Source organism: Podarcis melisellensis (genome assembly GCF_964234715.1).
Source record: "Podarcis melisellensis genome assembly, chromosome: 1".
NCBI classification, from domain to species: Eukaryota; Metazoa; Chordata; class Lepidosauria; order Squamata; family Lacertidae; genus Podarcis; species Podarcis melisellensis.
The window spans coordinates 51,920,267-51,939,844 of record NC_138528.1 but is presented as its reverse complement, the minus strand read 5'-3'; the positions used below and the strand labels follow the sequence as shown (position 1 = coordinate 51,939,844).

Below are 19,578 nucleotides of genomic sequence, written 5' to 3'. Positions count from 1 at the left end.
TTGTGGAATGATCATAGAGTTCTGGTCCTTCCCAGTTCCTAGTCTTGTATCAGGAAGAACCTAACAAAGGACAGACTTCCTCCGGGTTGGAGGTCACTCTAGATTCTCCTTTGGATGATGGTAGTGTGTGCCTCTTTCGGTGATTACCTTGTGTTTTACTTGTGACATGAACCAATATTTTCCCCAAAGATCCTGTGGGTTAAAGGTAGTCTGTCAGGGTGACTCAGATCAGGCTAGACAGATATTTGCACCAAACTGTATTAATTCCAGAGCTTTCCAATGCCTACAAATATTAGATACCTGCTCTAGGCGATCCCATCTGGGCAGAACAGTGGGTGGTAAACGAAAACCAGCAATTTTAACATTAAAATAGTATAGCAAGCACTTTTCTATAAACCAGGCATCCCTTCTCTCTTTTTCAATTGCTTTTGTCAGTCAAACCATTTTTCTTTCTTTCCCCCTTAATATTTGTGCTCTTGGCCCATTAGCCTAGTTACTTTGGCACTCTTGTCAAAGTTACTTGCCAAGGTAACCAAGTCAAATCCACGAATCAATGCACCCTTCCGAATAGAAGTGTCAAGCGGCAGAAAGGAAGAAAGAAAAACTGAGAAGGATATTTACTGAATATTGACTTAAAATATACTTTTGAAAACAGTATTTAATTAAAGCAAACAAACCCAAAGAAGAACGCAGGCCTTGAGGCAGCGGCTATTTTCTGATAGACACACATGGATACAGATGCTAGACTACTCAACTAGGATCTCTCTGTGGCGTCATTCTACTAAGAGGGAATGCCGCTGAAACAGTGCCTGCAATTTTCCAAACATTACTGCTGTGTAACATCCATTCATTTACTTGGGTTTCTGCAGCAGGCCTTCTGATGTTTTACTGGAATGAATGAAGGCTGTACAGCAACATGCTTAGGATGAGGGTATTCGCCATCCACCAGGGTGCCTGAATGCTGTACAGAACTATTCAGGATTTATAACTGAGCTCCTCATAAAGAATGGACATTAGGAAGAACATTTATCCATAGGATTTTCATAATCAGAATTCAGTATTGTATTGTGAAAACTTAGTTCATGTGCACATATAAGAGAAAAGAAAGTACTTTTACACCCAGTGCTCAGTAAAGCTATGGAATCTACTGCCACTGGTGGCAGTGATGTTTGCAGTTTTGCCTAGCGTACACATTTTCCTAATGCAATTTCCCCATATACAATGCATTCTTGTATGTTATGTTCACAAATATATGCATTTATATTCATACTTTACCCTGGCACTGTATATGCATTTTTGCTCATATTACTTGGCTGCAGAAATGCACTGAAAGATTAGGAGATGTGTGGGTTCCAAAGGCTGACTGTGCTTCAGTTTGCATATTGCAAATTAGATAGGTTCACTTTTACATGCAAACTTAATCAAATCTCTCCCCCATCCCTAGGTCTGACAAGGCCACCACTGACTACATACATTTTTCCAGAGTGCCCGCCCCTCATCCTTGCTACCTCATTCAGGTTCTGAGATTGGAGTTGCTGGGAACTGAACCTGGGATCTTAGGCATGCAAAGAATGAGATCAACTGCTAAACTACAGCCCATTCTACAGTGAAGCCTCAGCTAATTCTGCCTTGGGCCAGCATTGCCTTTGCTAACTTTCCTTTCCCATCCTATCTGTCTCTCATCTTCTACATGTGTAAATAAACAGATTTTCACAAAGGACTTCAGGACTGTCTTTTCTACAGGAGGCTGACCGAAACCTCCCACAATTCACAAAGGAGCAAGGGGAGGGGAGGGGGGAGAACAATAGTGACTGAGGAAATAAAATCTAAAAATTGTTACAAGGAAGACAGAAGTGTTTACTCTGCTCAGTATTATTCTAAGGGGGAAAAGCCTAGTGAATTTACTTGAGTGAATATTTCAGTATCAATGATAATAATAACAATAACAACAATTTATTATTTATACCCCACCCATCTGGCTGGGTTTCACAGCTACTCTGGGAGGCTCCCAACAGAATTAAAAGCACAATAAAACATCAAACATTAAAAACGTCCCTAAACAAGGCTGCCTTCAGATGTCTTCTAAAAGTCAGATAGTTGCTTATTTCCTTGACATCTGATGGGAGGGCGTTCCACAGGGCAGATGCAGTGAGGGAACCGCCAGAAGGCCCTCGGAGGAGGACCTCAGTGTCCGGGCTGAACGACAGTGGTGGTGATGCTCCTTTAGCTATACTGGGCCAAGGCTGCTTAGGGCTTAAAAGGTTAGTACCAACACTTTGTGCTTGGAAACGTACTGGGAGCCAATATAGGTCTTTCAGGACCGGTTTCACCATTTGCTTGATCCAATCAAAATACAGAAACGAAATATTCCTGAGTTGAACATGTGGGATGTGGATCTCAGCAAATTACATTTCTAAACAGAAAAGTTCAGTGCATTTTTCCAAGATTTGGAGCATTTTTAAATGCACATGCTACATGCAGTGATCCATTTGCACAGAGCATCCCTGAGCATAGGCCACATTGGCTGGTGCTGATGGGAGTTGGAGCCCATCATCATTTGGAGGGTCATAGGCTCTCCATCCCAGTGCCTAGCATTGCATGCCCAACAGCATGTATTTCCAGACTACCAGAACATGATTAGGGCTTTTAAAAAGTTGTGCATGGAATGCATACATGGGTTGGTGTTTTACTTATAGCCCATGCCAGACCTTTTCAGTCTAAAGAGAGAAAGAGGAAGACAAACACAGAGAAATTAAACCTTAAGCAGAAGCACAGGAGAAGAGAAAGAAATATTATTAAACTAAATGTTACACTTTTGAGAAAATCAGCATGTTTTTATTAGTGCAAATAAGCACAAGAAAACATGGAAATTCTTCCAGATATACAGAGTTTGTCAAGAATGCAATTTTAAAAACTACAAATAAACACAAAAGTGTGGAGCAAATGGAAACAGAAATAAACTGAAGACATCCCTGCTTCCAGACTTGCATGTTAATAAGCTAGCTATTACGTGGAGACTCTGTGGTGATGGCTAAATTGTCAAAGTTTTTTTTTTTTAGTTTTTAAAAAAATCTTGTAAATCTTTAACCAGTGTGACTTGAAATGATTATGTGGGTTTTAAAATAGCAACTTGGCAGTAAATTTTTATAGCATATATAAATAGTATTCCATTTAATTTCTATATGAAGTTGCATTAAAGGCCCAATACATGATCTGCCAAAAAGGCAGACTCCAAGAAGTATGCAGGCTGGCAACAACATCAATGGAGAAGCCACCAAGGAGTCCTAAAATGAGAGGTGGACCTTGACACGGATGGCAGTCATCATTCTTGGTTTTTTGTGTTGTGTTATATAGCTTTAGTAAATGGTAATATCCTACTTCTGTTCCCTACCTAAAGCTTCCATACCTAGTTAGCAGGTTGCTTTAGGCTGGAAAAGGGAACCTTTTTTCAGCCTGAGGGCTACAATCCCTCTTGAAGAACCTTCCAGATCCTACATGTCAGCTGTGGGTGGAGCCAAAGACAAAAGTGAACAGAGCCGTACTATGTTCCACCTACTGTCAACTGCCTGGGAAAAAACAGGACATCCTGTTTTTTACCTGCAGAAACATGGCAGCCATTTTGGGTGCCATGCTCTCGTGTGATTTCAGGCTGAGATCTCCCTCCCCCCAGTGTTTTGGGGCACTGTGCACGAAAAAGTGCTTTGACCGGGTCTTGCGCAGGACATGTGACTCACACAGGATTTCCGTTTTCAAACCCTTGGCCTACCCCCATCCCATGGAGATTCTTCTTCATAAATTTCCAAGAAATGTTGTCAAAGGCTTTCTCCGCGTCCACAAAAATCAGAACTACCTTTCTGTTAATGTCCACATCTAGCAACTCCAAAATGTCTATAATATTCCTCACATTATCTGACATGTGTCTCCCTGGGAGAAAGCCTGTTTGATTCTTGTGAATCTCCTCTGCCAGTACCCTCTTAAATCTTTTCGCTAAAACGTCTGCAAAAATTTTATAATCCACATTCAGGAGTGATATAGGGCGGTAGTTCTTAACTTGATGTTTCTCAGTTTCTGTCTTCGGTATAAGTGAGATGAATGCTTCTTTCCACGATTCGGGAGCCTTTTTCCCCTCTAGTATCTGGTTGCATACTTCCTTCAATGGTTGTATTAACCATTCCTTAAGGGCTTTGTAGTATTTCGCAGTTAAACGGTCTGGTCCTGGTGATTTCCCCAATTTCATATTCTGAATGGCACCCTCTATTTCCTGTTCTGTAATTTTTTCATTCAAAATCCTTTTATTTTGTTCTGTAATTTTTGGTAATCCATACTTTTCAACAAATTCCTCCATTTCTTGTTCGTTTACAGGCCCTTGTGCATACAATTTTTTAAAGAAGCTTTGAAAACAGTTACTTATCTCGTTCGGTTTGTTAACAAGCTTCCCATCTATTTCCAAGGATGTCACAGTATTTAACTTGTGTCTCTTTTTCAATTGCCATGATAGCAGCTTCCCACATTTATCTGCTGATTCAAAAGTCTTTTGTCTCATTTGCTTTATTTTCCATTCTATCTCTTGATTCATCAATTCCATATATTGTGTCTGGTAATATTTTATTTCTCTTAAGATCTCCTGAGACTTTGGTTTAGATCTCAGTTTCTTCTCTCCTTCTTTTATCTGTTTCAAAATCTTTTCCTTTCTCTCATTTTGTTTTTTCCTCTTTATAGAATTCTGCTGGATTAGGAAACCGCGCATCACGGCCTTACTTGCGTCCCATACTATTCTTTTCTCCACCTCCGTTCTCAAATTTATCTCAAAATAGTCCTTCACTATTTTTTGGGCCTTTTGATAAATTTCTTCATCTCTAAATAGGGTGTCATTCATTCTCCATCTAAAGGTTCCAGCCGTTGTTAATTTCATTTCCATCTTAACTGCATTGTGGTCGGAACAGGTTTTTGTGCAGATTTCTGTTTTTTTCACTCTTGGTGCCAGATTGCTAGAAATCCAAATTTGATCAATTCTAGTCCAGGTCATTTTTGCTTCAGAGAAGAAGGTTCCCTCTCTTTCCAGAGGGTTCCTTGTTCTCCAAATGTCAATCAAGTCCACGTTGTCAGTGAGTTCAAAGAAAGTCTTTGGTAGTCTCCCATCCTTGGATATTACTTGTCTTTGAGCTTTGTCCATATTTGTGGAGACAACTCCATTCAAGTCACCCATCAATATGATTTTAAAGTCCATAAAGTCCATTAAAGTCTCATGCAACTTCTTGAAAAACTCTGCCTTCCCCTCATTAGGAGCATAAACCCCAACAATTAAAATCTTTTCCCCTTGAATTTGAATTTCTACTGCCAGGTATCTTCCTTCATCATCTTTAAAAATCATTTTTGGTTCCCATTTTTCCTTGGCATAAATCACCACTCCTCTTTTCTTAACTTTGTCTGAGGAAACAAATTCCAGTCCTAATCTCTTATTTATCAGAAGTTTCCTGTGTATCCTGGCAATGTGGGTTTCTTGCAAACAGATTATGTCTAACTGTTCTTTCTTTAATATATGAAAAACTTGGTCTCTTTTTCGGGGATGGTTTAGACCATTACAGTTCCAACTCAGAAGTTGCAGGGACATTTTGTTATTGTGTATTTTTCCCACCCACTGCTCCAAGTTCTTGTTCCTCGTCAGTCGGTGCTTGGTTCAATCCAAATGATAGGTTTGCAATGTCCGGTATTTCCCTCTCTCTCACGGTTCCTTTCTGAAAGTCCTCAAAATTTCTCTCCAAAAAGTATTCTTTGTCTTGAATTGTTTTTATTTTGATTTTCTTCCCTTTGAAGTTGAAAGACAGCCCTTGTGGGAATTCCCACCTAAATTCAATGTTGTTTTGTTTCAATAGGTCAACTAAGTCTTTAAATTGTGTTCTCACCTCCAAAAAATATCTGGGAATATCTTTAAAAATCTGTATTTGGGAATTTTTGATAACCAATGCCTTCCGGAAATGTAGATTCAGTATCTTGTCTCTTTCTTCCTTGGATCTAAGGGTGATTAAGCAGTCCCTTGGTTTCTTACCTTGCTTTCTGCCAATCCGGAAGGCTGTAGTTATTGCGAAATCCTCTTCCTCTTCCTCCAATTCATCACTCCAGAATTCTTGGAACTTGTCTGTAAGGAATTCCCCAAGCTTGTCCTCTTCCTCTTCAGGTACCAGTCTCAGTTTCAAGTTCTTGCCTTTCCTCTCCAATTCCATAAGGGCCAAGGCTGCATCATGTTCATATACTTTCTTTGCAATAGGAACAAATTTCCCTTTAGTTTCCTCGGCCGTGCTCCTAGCGCTCTCGGCTATTCTCCTTGTTTCTGTGCTTTCCTGAATTAGACGATTAATAGAATCTGTATTAGACGATATTGTCGTTGTGTTCAAATCCAATCTTGTTCTCAATTCTGTCAATTTCTTAGAGTTCTCTGTAGATTGCTTGGTAAGTGCTTCTAAAGATTCATTTATCCTGAGTAAAGCCTGTGTCATAGAATCCATTGATACTGTTGTTGTTCTTTCCTGTGCAGCTGATGCTCCTGACAAGGAGCCTCTTTTCTTTTGAGCCTGAGCCTGCTTTGCTTTGGATCTTGTTGATATTTCATCCAGTGGGCCGCTCATATCTCAAGGTCGTTCCCACAGGAACAGCTGCAAGTGGAAAATCCCACTGTTTCTGCCTCAGTACAGCAACAGTCTCTCTTTTAGACCTCTAGAGGGAGTACATTATATCCAATACAGAAACAAAGAAACAGGGAAAGAAGTAGCCATACCAAGTTCCAAAAGTGAAAGTCCAAGTAAAAACCCTACTTTGTTGCGATTTTAAATATTACAGTTTCTGTCCACTAAAGTCCCGTTATTTTGCTTCAGATAAATCTTACTTTGTATCACATCTAGTTTGACAGTTCACTCCCAGGCGCTCGCTACCCCGGCAGCCTGGCCAGAGGTGTTGACAGTGGAAAACTTCCGTTTCCAAACTCCTCTCTTCCACCAAACAAAATTAAGTCAGTTTTTCTTCCCCCCCCTCCCACTCTCCGGGGGGGGAGGTCCTCTTTCGATGTCAGGTTAACAAAGTTGCGAAAGATAAATACGATCCCTTTAAATGCAGCTCACTTTTTTCGTTGCTCAGTCAAACATGTAGTTCCGGGAGGCTGACTTCCTTAATTTTTGCCTGACCCGTTTTCAGCCAAATCTTCTTAAATTCTTAAATTTTAGAGTCCCGTTCCCTTTATTTATCGATCTTACTCACGGTTATTATTTCCAATCGGTAGTTTCAGGAAGGAATCGGCGCTCTCCGTCAATGGCGACGCGACTTCGCTCCGTGGGCTGGGTTGCGATCCTCAGCACCGCGCTCACACCCGCTGCCGCTCCGGAGCCTTTAAAAAGGCTCTTTCGCGATACCGGGGGGCGCAAAGGTGCCCACCGAATCTCCTTGCTCACAGGCTTCAGCACCTGTGATTTTAGGGGTCCCCCGCTCGCCGTAGCGGGTCAGACCCGAACTCACGGAGCAGTCCTGCTTCGGAGCTCGAAGCAAGGACCGCCATTAACGCTGGCGCCGACCGGAAGTCCGAAAAGGGAACCTTTTTTCAGCCTGAGGGCTACAATCCCTCTTGAAGAACCTTCCAGATCCTACATGTCAGCTGTGGGTGGAGCCAAAGACAAAAGTGAACAGAGCCGTACTATGTTCCACCTACTGTCAACTGCCTGGGAAAAAACAGGACATCCTGTTTTTTACCTGCAGAAACATGGCAGCCATTTTGGGTGCCATGCTCTCGTGTGATTTCAGGCTGAGATCTCCCTCCCCCCAGTGTTTTGGGGCACTGTGCACGAAAAAGTGCTTTGACCGGGTCTTGCGCAGGACATGTGACTCACACAGGATTTCAGACCTGGAAGATGGTGTCCCAGATTAAGGCAAACCAGGGTATGTTTTCAAACCACACAAAAGCCACAGGCTTTTACTCACACACACACACACTCTCTCCATCTTTCATACAGGCAAGAAAGAGGCATCATCGTAGTTCAGAGACAGATTCCAGCCACCTGAAAGTTATTGAGGGCATGGAGCATGGCCAATGAGGAGCATGCACGGGGGAGAGGCACCCAAGGTTGGGGGGGTTTCACATGCACACGACATCATGTGCACATTGCATGTGTGTGACTCCTGGTGCACACAATGTCACATTGTTGGGAGGAGGCTGAGCGCTGAGTCCATGACGGCACAGCATGACTTTCTCTCTCACCCTCAGGAGGAGCCAGCCATCGAACGATGCCATGCTCAGCCTCCTCTGCCCCTCAACATTACGGGGGCCTGCCCCCCTGCCAGCAAATATTGAGGGGTCCGAGGACCCCCACCCCACCCCTGGGAGTTGGTGCACCTGGGGAGAGGAGTATGGTTTGAGGAAACAGGAAGTTCCAGGGGCCTGCTAGTTCTCGCTCTGGAGGACCACTTTCAGCCCCCAGGCCTGAGACAGCTCACCTCTGTCTTAGGCCATTGGTCCACATAGCTCAGTGTTTTCTGTAGTTGGTTTCTACAGTGCTGTATGAAGTGGCACAAACCCTACCATGGACAGCACAACCCACATTATAGCCCAAGTAGGCCTGTGGCTCTTCTTGGACAAAAACAACTCTATAATTTAGTAGAGCTATGTGCACAAGCAGCAGGAAGTCTGCCTCAGCACTTCCTCCAAGGATTGGAAAAATCCTTGTCTGAACGCTGGTTAGTTTAAGCTATGGTTTGTTCAAACAAGTCCAAATCAAGCTGTAGTTATGATCCTGGCTTGTTAAGAAATCATAGTTTAACTATTCACTGTTCTCCCGAGTTCGGCTGTAAGAAGAAGGTTTGGGTAGTTTAATCGTGGATGTTTATGTGCTGGGAGCTTTCTGCTGTGTCAGAGGAGGAGAGAGTAGGAGGCTGCTGTTCATGCTGTCAACAGTAAACCATGGTTAAGTGTTACATGTGAACTGAACTTGCATGGACTGTAAACTGAGGCTGCAACATATATAACTCAATATAACAATACAAACAAAGATTGCAATGAATTGCACTGGTGCAACAGAATATTAAAAGCTCTTTGCTTTTGTGTTCCTTAAATTTACACATACGCCAGTTTCTATGATCAGCACCCTGTAGACCCGCAGTGCTTTTGGGCCTCCAGTCTGTGTACAGCATTGCTATATCTTTCTCTTATTTGTTCAGCAGAGGCAGAAATGTTCCCACACACTGCCTTTCCTCCTGTCCTTGAAATATAAAGCTCACACTTGTCATGTTCAGAGGAATGGATTTATGGCTGAAGCTGTCTCTCTTTCCCGCACAGACCTCAGTGGAACTGGCATCCAGATGGGCCCATATTATGTAGGAAGCTCTGCGTAGGCCTTCCACCAAAACACAGTTTGTTCCCAAGAATATTCTGTCTCAAGTGACTATAGGAGTTGGTGGGCTGGTTTGCAAATATATCTCTTTTTATTCTTTCAGTGTGTTTATGATTTATATACTATAACAAGCATAGTATATCTTTCTTGTCCCAGGGCTAAGCAATATGTGCACGTCTGTGAGAAAAATCAAAGTTTATTGTTTGCTGTCAAATGTGTGGTTGAGAAGCATCCTTTTCCATAATAATACAGAACCTTTAGACTTGAATTTTGGAGCTGTTGGGGTGGGAAAGGGGAAACAATCCCCTCAGCAAATTTCAGGTGTGGACCAGTGTAGCCACAGCAGCTAAAGGCCAGATGAGGGAGCAAAGTTCTTCATTAAAAAAAAATCCTTCTCTGGGTGCAGTGGTGCACCTACATTTTGGGGGCCCTAAAACTTGAATTATCATGGGGATCCCTTTGCAACTAGCAATGAAGTGTGGGCAGCCAATGTCTAGGGAGGCCTCAGAATAGAAACTAGAAAACACACACACAAACACTGTTCTTTCTCAGAGCATGCGCTATTCATTCCTTTCCCATAGATTTAAACAAAATGCCAAACATTTAAGGGCTGCTTAGGGGTTTCATAGTTACCTGGGAATGTGAAAGTCTCTTCACAAAATCTTCACCCCCCCACTCAAAATATTGCCTTTTCTGAGCACCACCTCCCATCAGATGAGCACAGACAATTCCTTTTAAGGATCCCCTCACAAACTGTAAAGCAGAGTGGTGGTTCTGTGTGTTTAAGGACCAAGAGACTGAAACAAAGAACAATAGTATATAGAGGTGCCTGTTATAAGGTCTGCACACTAGAGGCCCTGATTCCCTCCTTCACAAGGTGGGCGGAAGGCCAACCGGTGCTGCTTTTTTTTTTGCCTTAGGGGTATAAGACACAGCGTGTCCATCACAGTTTGTGTGAGTCAACAATCTTGCAGAGTAGGTCTCCAGAGAGTGCCTGGCCATTCCACTTTTAATAGACAGCCGTGTCCTGCTGCTGAGGGATCAGTCCCCAAATAAATGTTTCTTATTTATCCAGCTTTCCCTGTGCCCTGAACTTTGTCTGTATCTTTGGCTAAAAGGGCAGCTACCCCAGGTCAGAGCACTGCCTTGGGCTACTAGAGGGAGTCAGCTTTCAGTTTCTGCAGTGACTTTCTTTCCCTTTCTCCCTCCGCCCTCATTCTCTTATCCCTCCAGCCATCGCAAAATAATTCCCATCCCTATTAGCTTACGCTTCTCCTCCCCCCCCTTTCCCCCTTCCCTTCTCCTTTGAAATCCTCCCTCCATTCCCTGGGACTGGGTGGGGAGAAAATGTCTGCAGAATTCCTGCTGATATTACACAAAAGCCTCATGTATCCCAATGTCAACCCCAGAGGGCAGCCGAATAATTCAATTAAAACAAGGGGGATTGCCCCCCCATTTTATTATTTCATTTTTAAAAAAACTTTTTTAAAAAATATGAGTGAAATAAATTAGATAGCAACTCAGAAGAGGATGAAGGCTGCACACAGACCATACATTTACAGTACGGTGGTACCTCGGGTTAAGTACTTAATTCGTTCCGGAGGTCTGTTCTTAACCTGAAACTGTTCTTAACCTTAAGCACCACTTTAGCTAATAGGACCTCCTGCTGCCGCCATGCTGCCGGAGCACAATTTCTGTTCTCATCCTGAAGCAAAGTTCTTAACCCGAGGTACTATTTCTGGGTTAGCAGAGTCTGTAACCTGAAGCGTCTGTAACCTGAAGCGTATGTAACCTGAGGTACCACTGTACCGATTTGCCCCCCGAATCCTGGGAACTGAAGTTTCTTAAAGGTGCTAGAAAGTGTAGCCCCACCATGAGTGGCAAACTACAGTTCCCAGAATTCTTTTGGGGGTGTGTGTGTGTGGTTTAAATGTTCTTTGTATGTATGTTGTACATGCAGCTCAAGTTTATTTCTGTGTTCAGACTGTTGCTAAAGGAACACCAATGAGGGGAGACAGGTTTCTCTTGTCTCTCCTTTGCCCCAGGCCTGCTGGAAGGTCATCCTGGTTTCTTAGAATTAAAAGTAAACCCCCATGTGGCGAAAAAACCAACAACATTCTTTCCATTCCTCCCTGCCCCCCCTTACCTCCCCCTTCCTCTCAGGTCTACTTCCTTCTGCCAGCGGTGGCATCAGAGGAGGATTTTGGGGCAGATGTCCAGGGCCCCTCTTAGGAGACTGGCCAGACACACCCCACCAGTAAGAAAAGTACGGTAATGCACATTACCACCCGAAGAGGGTCCTTGCATAGCAGATGGGGCCCTAAATGCAGCAGGGCTGCTTTACCACATTTTGAAGGTGATAAGGCCCCCCCTCTTCTACCATCTAAAGAGCTCTCCCCCCACATAAGACCATTAAATCCAGAAGTGACCTCACTGCATCATTGCCTCCTGCATTTATAAAGGGTCCCAGTCCAACTTAAGACAGTGGTGACGAAGGAGTGCAATAGTACTAGTGACTGACTTGTTCCATGGGTTTTTCATGCTACTTAATCACAATTAACGTGGGCTGGATTCAGATTGTTTTCTTGCTTGCTTATTACCTGCCTTTCACTATAAGGCCCCAGGGTAGGTTACAGCATTAAAAAAAAAGTTCACAGTCATAAAAACGTTTCTTTGCATCCTTTGTGAATGTCTATATATGTTGTTGTTGTTATTGCTAGATTCTTTTCAGAGTGTTGAAGATGGCATGAGGTGGTGACCTGTAGTATACACATAAAACTCACCCCTCCATTGTGGTTTATATGCTGGTTTTGCAGGCTTTGTGGTGTTGCAGAAACAAACAAAAAATGTTCGCCCAGAGTCAATAGTGAGACATTAAGAGTGGATATGCCTCTATGATACTACATTCAACACCCCCCCACAGCAAAACACTATTTTTTCCAGCATTATTATCCCCCAGTCGCTATCTCAAGTTTTCCTTCCCTAAGTTTATTTCAATTTTATTTTTCTTGCCTATTTTGTCCCCTTTTCCTACCCCCCCCAAAAAATTACACTTTTTCAGACTCCTGACTCCCACCTTTCATTTTCTAAATTTTAACACAAATGCATTCTTTCAGCCTGGATGGGCTGAATCTATACCTAATAATTAACATCTTTGTTCTTCAACATGAAGTAAACACTCTTCCTTATAAGTATTCACTGAGAAGCACATAAAAAGCACTTGATGATTACCTCAAGAGTATCTATAGCTTCCTTTTTACAATAATGTTGTAGTGATCCATGGCCATCTGCTATCACATGCTTTTGGAGGAGGATCTCTGGTCCTAAAGCTAAGGAGTGAGATTCACTCTGCCATCTTAAAGGGCCTGGGGAGGAGAACAACCATCCCATTTGACAGAGTACCTTCATATGTTTAGGCTCCTAAGCTGGGTTCCATTAGTTGCTCTGTACAAATCTATTGCCTCTTAGATACATCCAGACCTTCAGTTCTGCTTATGATGCCTTTCAGCTTTATGTACACTTTAGCACATCATAGATTATGTATATAGGGCTACACTGACAAATTTGTAAGCATAGCTGAATTATATTATTATATGTTCAGAAGACTAGGAATTCTGGGATGGTATGCTTCCAGGCTTCAGCTGCACCACAGCAGACTGTATGCCAAAGTTGAAAAGTGATGCTAAAATAAAATAAAATAAAATAAAAACCACCTTCAGTGGAATTTCTTGCAGAGATAGCAGCTCTTGCCCAATAAATTCCAGACAGCATCAGGATTCAAAGGCCATGGGGGCTTTTCAGATCATTCCCTAACACAGACCCCAGCACCATACTCTGAAAGTTGTGGAGTCCCAAGAGCAGCATTCCATGAGAATTGCAGAAGTATTTCAGGAAGGAAAAGCTGGCAAGACCCCCACCAAAGTTCTCTCTGGACCCCAACCAATATCAGGGTTAAATGATACACCTTGTAACCTGCTGACAGTGCAATCCTAACCACGTCTACTAAGAAGCAATTGTCCTATTGGCTACATTGGGACTTGCTCCCAAGTAAGTGGGTTAGGATTGTAGCCTTTCTTAGTACTCTCTTGCTTTGACATCACCAAGCCTAATTCTTTTCTGTTTGTGGGGGGTGTTAGAGAAGAGGAGGATTTGGTGAGGGAAGACTAATTCTGACCTCCTCAGGTGCAGATCACCTCCCTGCCCCCCGGAATTAGGTTGGGGGGGGGGAAAGCAAAAACACTTCTTTCAAGCCCAATTGGTTGAAAAGGAGAGTGAACATGTGTGTAGGTCAGATTGTGGTGTGTACACAGGTGTGACAGCTGTGCATGTGTGCGTGGTTCTGGTCAGTAGTGGTCTGCATGACAGGGCAGTGGTGCCTACATGACCTCCCATTAATGGCATCACCTCACTGGGAGGGAGAGGCAAGACAGCAGTGAGTTGGTGTGGTGCAAACACACCAGCAGAGCAAATCCATCAGCCCCGCTGCTGAACTTACCCTGTGCCAAACTTGCCGCTGCATTGCTTCCCTCCCATCTCCCTCCTGGTAGGCTGCAGCAATACTGGTGATGGGAAGTCAGGAAAGCCCTGCCTCTCCACCCCACTGACCTTTACACACTGCTGACCTCTAGAGTGTGTGTTGCTGCTCACAGCATCTACAGTTGGGAGCCTCTGGTCTAGGAAAGTGATTTTTGTGGAGGCTGCAATTCCACTGACTCAGTGAGGTTTGAAGCTGCCATGTGGAGGGTAGAGTAGAGGCCATGGAAGGTGGAACTAGGGTGGTTTTCTGGTGGAACCAGCAAAGGGCTTGTCATTACCACATGACAACATCTGACTCTGAGCCCTAACCAATCTGCTAGAAGCACTAGTGCTGTAACACGATGATGTTCTTGAGCCTACCAATCCTATAGTGATGTTTTGCACATGCCCTTGGTCCAGGATACAGACTGCAGAGTCCGAGGCTCTTTCTTGAAGGGCATTAAACCTCCTCATTAAGTTCTGATTTTGGTGAGTAGCTGCCACTGACTCAAATTTCCTTCTTGTAGCTGCAACTTGACTCCTGACTTGTAATTTCTAGTATTCAAAATTCCACACTTTTACACCATCCAGCCTACCAACAATGGATCAAATTTTCATAGGGCATACATGAAGTTATTAACCCTAAAAAACCCCTCATTGTGTGTATCACATGCTCATTACTAAAAGGCACAACAATCATTTTACGATTTTGGGGCAAGATCTGCGAAGGGACTGTACTACATGTTACTTGGACAATTGCTTCTTTGTTCTTCCCTTTTTCCATTTTAAAAAGTGAATTGTGGTCAAGCTAGATTTTGATCATTTTAGTTACATCGACTCAGGAGATTTCTTCCTGCTTAGTTTATTTTCAGGGTCTTGGCTTATTTTTAGCACATAATCTTTCTGAACTCTTCACCCACTTCCATGCTTCCCCACTCCCTCACCTCTTAAGCCATGAGTAAACTTCAGGGACATTTCCCACTTGACGTTTCTGCCCCAAATGGACAGCAGAGGTTAACACAACAAGTGAGAACTTCACGTAATTCCATTCACCTTTGTGCTGGGACTTTGCTTAGCCATTTTTTGAATCCTGTGTCTGCACAGGCTCCACTTATTAAAGAGGACACATTGACCAATTAGTTGTTATATAATAGCTCTCGATGGCCAGGCAAAAGATTCAAGGGCAGTTGTTCAAATTAATGGGGTCTGGGATTGATTTACGTCAAGGGAAAAACTTGTCAGCATCAGGCTGCAGTGGCCCTCTGGTGTCTCTCCATCTTGCCAGAGAGAGTTTCGAGAGATGCTATTAGTGTAAAACCATCTGCTACCTAAGCATATAGGTGTCGGATATCAGAAATACACTGGCACTTGAGCCCTGTGTTTCTGACTTGTGGATTTTTCTCTCTTTGATTTACATTTAATCTGCAAGATTTTATTTTTTAAAGGAAAATGCACATACACCTTTTTTTAAAAAAAGAACATTCTGAGTATCAATGATATGGTCTGATTTTTTAAAATATAGATTCATATCCCAACCTTCCCCCAAAGAACTCAGGCTTCTTCTCTGTCACTTTTACTCTCACAGCAACTAGGAATTGGGAAGAAATTTGGGTTTAAATGTGAGCTGATCTGGTTTCCCACAACGCCAACTAAACACAACTATCCTTCAAAATCTAAAAACTGTTCTATACAGTTCTCCAACCAAAAACCATGTACAAAAATACATATATTAGGGGGCACATGCACAAAAATGTGTGTATTAGTGAAAATAATGTACCAAAAATGCTCTATCAACTCTTTTCTCTACATATTTCGTATGTGCTAAGAATTAAGTATATTTTATGTGGTTATATATTTTCTGGATCTTTATATTATAAATTTAAAAATCTGTGTGATGCAAAAAATGCATTACAATTGGAACAATTGTATATGTTAGGCAAAACTGTTTAGGAAAGTTTTTAAATGATTGATGTTTTAATGTATTTTTAATCTCCTGTTGGAAGCAACCCAGAATGGCTGGGGAAACCCAGCCAGATGGGCGGGGTATAAGTAATAAATTATTTATTTATTATTATTATTATTATTATTATTATTATTATTATTATTATTACTGCTTACAAAAATATATCTATTAGGGGAAATGCACACAAGAATGTGTATAAATTTTCATGCAAGGTGATGTAGAAATGGGTGGAGCTAAATCTAAGATTAGAAAAAAGAGAAATGGAAGCCATGTTTGTGTTATATGAGTGGCTTACCCATGTTGATGGTCATATTTTAGCTCTGCCTCTGCCATTGAGTCTTCTTGCTGTAACAACTTTATGTTACACACTCCTGTTTGCAGATATACAAACTTGCAAGGTCAACTTGTATTGTCACTCCATGCGGCAAGGTGAAGTGACTTCTGGAGAAGTGGTGCTGGCAACGGGATCAGTTTCTGGCAAGATCTCATGAGATCTCATTGAAATCTCATGAGATCTCACTGGAAGGCGGTGCTTTGTGGACTCCGCTATGCAACACAGTTAAAGGAGGGCTTCAGCGGCAGCAGCAGGGTGCTCCTGTTTTGCTTTAGGTGGTGAAATGGGACTTGCCACCCCAGCTTGGGAGAAATAAAAACTAACAGATTCACCCATCTCTAACAACAATCCAGGATTGAGTTAGGTTAGACTGAGAGATGGTGACTGGTCTAAAGTAAGTCATAAACTGACTTTTAGTAAACATGTGAGGAGGAAGCAGGATCATGCCCACTGGCCAGGAGCCCAAAACAGACATGACCATGCCTATCCCAGCATTCACTGTTAGTGAGAACATGATGAATGTGTGCATAGGGCTTCTCCCTTTGATCCTGGACTGTGTCCAATCATTGTTCCTAACTGGATGGAGGAGCCTTATGCACATTCACACATAGGTTCCCCTTTCTTCTTGTCAGGGGCTGCTGGATCTGTGGGCTGAACCACCAAACTGCAAGTGGCAGCTTCTCAGTGACATACTTTGCATCTGCCCATTGGATCCACCTGGACAGGTAAAAGTAGAAAGGGCTTCCTTTTCCAGTCCAGCCTTGCGTGAGCAACATAGTCGTCCTGTATCCTTTGTTATTTTTCGGTCGGTCCTGACTTCTGACTCAAGTCTTTTTTGACCCTGCCTTCTGGTTTCTTCTTAAGTCCTGATGGGTCTCGACTTATGTTTTTTCCAATGGTTCCTAGCAGTTATGGTGTGTGAGGTGGGCCTCTGTGACTGTGCACTCTTCTGGCTGCAGTGGCACTGCCACCTAGCAGGACCGGCATGGGGCAGGACATTAGATGGGGGGGCAAACACCAGGTTTGTAGTGTTGCTGCAGTGGATGATGAGGCAGTGGCAGTGTGCACACCATAAATGGTTTCTAGTTCCAGGTTACTGGCTCCCCTTAGATTGCTTTCCATGGCCCATCCCATAGCCCACCTCATGGCCCAACCCATGACCCACTTGCTAATGGCGGCTGGTGATGGAGGTTGCAGGTCATTCTGAAGGATTAGTAATGGGACAACCTCACACCAACATTACTCATTTTGCAAGATCCAGTTGCAATGCAGAGGGGGACAGGGCACACAATGACATGGAAATTCTACTCAATATTGATCCAGAGTAGAACTACAATGTATAGTTAGCAGAGCAAAAACTTAAACACGTTGCAGGATTCGCCCCAAAATAGACCGGAGGCAATTGTATTTCATCCAGCAGAGCTTTACTGCTACTGAAGGCAAATGAACACGATGGTCACAAATCCAATACATTCAGGATTGGCACTGTCTTTAAGAAATCCAGTTGCAGCAGACTTAACTTAAATTTACAATAACTTACACAGTTGTAACTTGCATCTCGAATGCCTTGCCTCCCAAACACTTCGGCTCCTGAACGATTGAAACCCGGAAGTGAGTGTTCCGGTTTTCGAACATTCTTTTGGAAGCCAAACGTCTGACGGGGCTTCCAATTGGCTACAGGAGCTTCCTGCAGCCAATCAGAAGCCATGCTTTGGTTTTTGAATGTTTTGGAGGTCGAACGGACTTCTGGAACAGATTCCATTCAACTTCCAAGGTACGTCTGTAATAAAACTAAACTTAACACTAAGCATACTGTATACAGAACACCATACCAGAAGGAAAAGAGATAGAAAGAGAAAGTGAAACCCAGGTTCCTTCTGGCCTTCCTTTTATAGTCAGCATGACCGTGACAAAAAAGATAAGAGAACCAGTTTAAACCTGCTGTACTCAGCTTCTCTGAAGGAATAACCCAAAAATCATGAACCTTCTGCGTGTTTCTTTCACACAGAGAAGCTTCCAGAACCCTCTTGAATTAAGTAGAATAGGAAAGATCTCTACACATCAGACCAATACTTTCTGCACTAAGAAATGCAAACTGACACACAACAGAGATTTTGAAGGTCAGAATAGACTACTGGGAAATGTACAGTGCAGATTACAGCCGTAGTGCCCTTTTGCATGATATTTGTACATCTCAGGCATTCACACAACATGCCATTCTGTGTATTTTTCAGCTGTACCCATTCCATCTCACGAATACTACCCATTTTGCAGGATTGTTGTAAAGACTGCAATTGGAGTGTGCATGTGAAGTGCTTTGAACATTTGAAAGCACTATATGAATACAAAGTAGTAATATTATTATTAATGCCTCAGACTGTGGCGAGAGAGAAGCTCTGCTTGTTTTCAACAAATTGAAAGACTTGGCTTGCCACTATTACCACTGCTGGTGCCACTGCTACACCACAGACTTCTGAGTTGATGGGGGGATTATAAGACAGGGTGTGTGTGTACATCTTGGAGTTTGGGTTGGAACATTGACTGTGGGAAAGTAAAGAGCTGACAGTCAAAACTAAACCTTCTGACACATATGCTGTGAAATGCAGTTTTCTATCCAAAACTACTTTGTAGAGGGATAGGGTAAGATGAGCACACCCTTCATTATGGGAGGAGATGAGATGTATGGGAAATTTTTTACATCCCTTTCCTCCTTTTCCTACAGAAGACTGTATGCTGATCTATGGGATCACTAGATTAGGACTACATTGTGAAAATGGTGTTAAGTAGGAATAAGAGGTGAAATATTTATGAGAAGAGTTTACACAGCAAACAACCTTATCAACATTTCATATACCTTGGCTGTTAAATACAGGGTTAGTAAATATATGTTCAAATAGGACATGTGAATGCTTTATATTCTGCAAAATGCAAGCTAACAGTAATTACAGTGCACTTCTATACTCCAATTTATGTCAAGGTAAAGGAACATGCCAACTGGCACAACACAAGGACAGTGCTAACAAGTTACTGGCACAATTGACCATTGGATTGTTCTGCCTCCCTTTCTTTTTCAAGTGCTTATCCAGGAATGTCCTTCGGGATCCTAGTGTTGCTGCATTGTGGCATAAATTGAAGCATTGACTTTCATCCATCAGGGCTGGCAACATCAAATATTGACATGTCTGTTTGAAACAGTCATCAAAGACTACGAGAGATTCTACAGCAGCCTATATGGGGGAGCAGCATTGTTCTCTGCATGTGGTAACAGAACAGTGATCCATGTGCAGGAATCTATTCTTTTGTACACCCCGCTTTGCTTTAGGTAATGGTAACTATTTAGACAATCATTCATAAAATTCCACCCTTCATATCATGCCACAATATAGGCATAGGAAATG

General features: G+C 42.6%; 1 long non-coding RNA gene across 1 annotated transcript in view; it reads left to right on the top strand.

Annotated features, from left to right (window-relative positions):
* The window catches only part of LOC309359063, a 43,512-nt gene extending 41,966 nt beyond the window's left edge, over nucleotides 1–1,546 (top strand). Inside the window, exon 3 of the long non-coding RNA XR_014163712.1 lies at nucleotides 1,445–1,546. This is a non-coding gene — a long non-coding RNA (uncharacterized lncRNA). The remainder of the gene's footprint in view (nucleotides 1–1,444) is intronic.
* The last annotated feature ends 18,032 nt before the right edge of the window (nucleotides 1,547–19,578 follow it).